This window comes from Macrobrachium rosenbergii, chromosome 23 (assembly GCF_040412425.1).
Source record: "Macrobrachium rosenbergii isolate ZJJX-2024 chromosome 23, ASM4041242v1, whole genome shotgun sequence".
Lineage (NCBI taxonomy): Eukaryota > Metazoa > Arthropoda > Malacostraca > Decapoda > Palaemonidae > Macrobrachium > Macrobrachium rosenbergii.
This window is the reverse complement of record NC_089763.1, coordinates 7,345,522-7,348,846: the sequence shown is the minus strand read 5'-3', so window position 1 is coordinate 7,348,846 and position 3,325 is coordinate 7,345,522.

Here is a 3,325-nt window from a genome sequence, read left to right as displayed (position 1 = left end):
AGAGTAATCTTTTTGCATCATGCTTAATATTTTTGTAAACTAGGATAGCTCAATTTTAAATTGTTAGGGCCTTAGTACACGCCAGTTCTATATTTAATTCAACCCCTCTCTCTTTCATAGGGATGCTTTTATCGTGTGTGACCTAGGGCAATCTCAGCTCGTATCTCGTTACTCATCTGTGCTCCACGGTCGAATATTTACAATAACTTCTATTCATCGATTGCCTTAACATGTGCCAGTTTTATATCTATTTTGTGAGTTTTTGTTATTATTTGTTATTGAATTGTTAATTGTTTGCTGAGTGTAATTACGCCTTGAAGTAGAGTAATTTAACTTAATATTTTATGTTTGTAATTTCATTCGGTATGTTCATTAATTTGTTTTTGTTTCACTGTAAGCCATTTTACAGCATTGCTTTGCACTTTCACAGCTGGCCTAGTAGTAGTATATATGAGAAAAGTATTAAGAATTGTTAAAAGGTGTTGTTCGGCATATTAGATGTTATAATTTGTTCATTTTTATAAGGTATATTTCAGTTTTATGTTTTGTAGGAGAAAGTAGTACAGTTTATATAGTTTATTTAGCTGCATTTAAAGTTTTCTTTGTAAAAATTCAAATGCTAAAAATACTATATAACAGGATATCAAGTGCTCTGGTTTAGATGTTTTTTTTTTATTCTAAAGATTTATATCTGTATTCTATTTTCTTTGTACTTCCGTTTTCTTCCATTAGTCAAAACGAACTTTTAATTTTAATAACTGTATATTATGTATCGGTCAATAAACAAGACTCCATAACTATTTTTCTACCTATCTCTTGTTCAGAAATAATCTTAGTTTGTCTTCCGGTTCGATCCATCTAAAGTCAAGTCTGTAATAAAGTACTAATTTACGGTTTCTTTTGCATAGAAAGTCAAGAACTAAACTCATTATTTAGAGTTAATATTTATCACCTATCTCTCCAGAAATAATCTTATTTGGATGAAAGGTTCGGTATAGAAATAAACTTAATTTAGAGTTAATTTCATCGGCGTAATTTTTTATTTATTTATTTTATTTTTTTTTTGCATCAAGACAGTTTGCATGACATTTCGGAAAACCATGGGCTGGAGGCTCTAATATGTTACCAACATTGTTAAACAAATGTGAAAGCTAAATATAGGACTTTCTGAAATGTCATGTGTTGCTAGAATAACAGATTTCTGATCTTTGATAAGTGGTGTCTGACTGCTGACTGTATGTAGGCTGCAAAATATATTTTTGTAAATATATTTTGAAATGGCCTATCTCTTGAGACTTATTATGAAAATCTTGCCATGCAATGCCAGTGTCACCATAGGGGAATAATAAATACATCGTAGGTTAATTTTTGCATAGTACAAATCTTAGAAGGATTAGTAAAGTAAGACAACTTGTGATACAACGGTGTGCTGAGAAGAATATTGTAATTAGAGTCTTTTGACATCTGGATATGTGGAGAGAATGGGAGATGACAAGAGATGACAAGGTGAAAAATATGTATGATTTGGAAGTTTTAGGGAGGGGAAGACCAAGACTGGGAAATTTTGGTGAATGATGCGTTAGGTGGGGTACACACTATCCAACATGCTTGTCCAGCGTGTTTGTTCAAACATCACCATAGATTGAAAAGGATGTTTGATCAAACGTCAGTATGCCTGCCGACAACGTCCATGCAACATGAGCCATAAGAAAGACTGCATATCTATACTTGTAGCTATAGCCACTGAAAAGCCTATTAAACGAAAGAGAGTATGGATGAAGAGTGGTACAAGAAAAAAAGTCAACTATCTCATGACTGGCTGTTGAAGGAGGTGATAACATCACCCCAGGACTATAAGAACTTCCTCAGAATGGACCAGGATACCTAATTGAGAAGAGAAACGCTAAACTTCGGGATGCTATACCAGTAAGTGAACGACTAACAAGTACACTTCGCTTCCTTGCAACAGGAGATTCATTCGAAGACTTGAAATTTAGAACTTGTATTTCACCCCAAAGTCTTGGATACATTGTAATGGAGACACATGATGCCATCGTGTCAGCTTTAAAGGATTGCATTAAGGTAAGTCAATAATACACAATGGTAGTTCAACCGTTTTAGTTATCCAACTTTATTTTAATTGAGAAAGCATTCAACATAATTGACAGTATATGTGATTGTCTCAACGACATAAATGACAAAATGAGAGAAAGATGTGGTCTAGCAAATGCAAGAGCCACAAGTTTTCATTATATATATTTAAAAGAAAACATCAATAAGTTAAGAAATGAAAATATAGTCACTGATATTAGTTTTATATTTACAATAATATACTTAAGTAGGCCCAGTCATCATGGTTTATTATATGATATTTTGAATATTACATGTCAATGTTACTCAACATTTTCGTTAATATATAATGAAAAGCAGTGCACATTAATATATGAGAAGCAGTGCACATTATTAATAAACATAATTACGCATTGAACTGTGGGTTCTGCAGAAGATCTACTATCGACCTATGTTCATTATTTACTGCAGGAGGACTACGGAATGTTAAAATAGACTTATTTTGATTTAAAGGAATGACTGTTGGCAATTGTTGTGCACTGGTATCAGGAATGGCGACCTCTTCAAATTTTAACAGAATGTCATTTAAAAGAATGCCGTTTATAGCAAAAATTTGCTGTTCTTCGTTTAATTTTCGAAATTCGTCTGCCCAGGTTTTTCCCAATGCATCAATTTCATCTTCATCCTTTTTGAGGTGTTAACATGCCAATTCTAACAATTCATTTCTTTTGGCTTCAAAACTACCTTTCCGTTTCTTGGGGGTAATCTGCGGACCGCCGCTAGATGTACTTGGTTCCTGAGAACAAAGGAGAACGAGAACACATTAAATAATATTGTTTAAAGTTTGAGGGTTTTACGTGGATAATTATAAGCTATAATGTATGGGAATGCATGCACTTACAATCGGATATTTACATGATTATAATATTCTTCTGTTTTACTGTTACCGGATCCCTGCAACAGAGGAAGAGTGGAAAGGCCCATCAAAGACGTTTGAACAACTATGGAATTTCCCACACTGTCTAGGTGCAATCGATGGGAAACATGTAGAGATAACAAAGCCGCCTAGATCTGGATCATACTATCGCAACTACAAACACACATTCAGTGTCGTTCTACTGGCTCTTGTGAACGCTAATAGTGAGTTTATGATGGTAAACGTAGGAACAAATGGGAGGGTTTCTGATGGAGGTGTTCTTGCAAGCACGACATTTATGTTTAATGTGTCTGACATTTATACTGTATTAATATATAT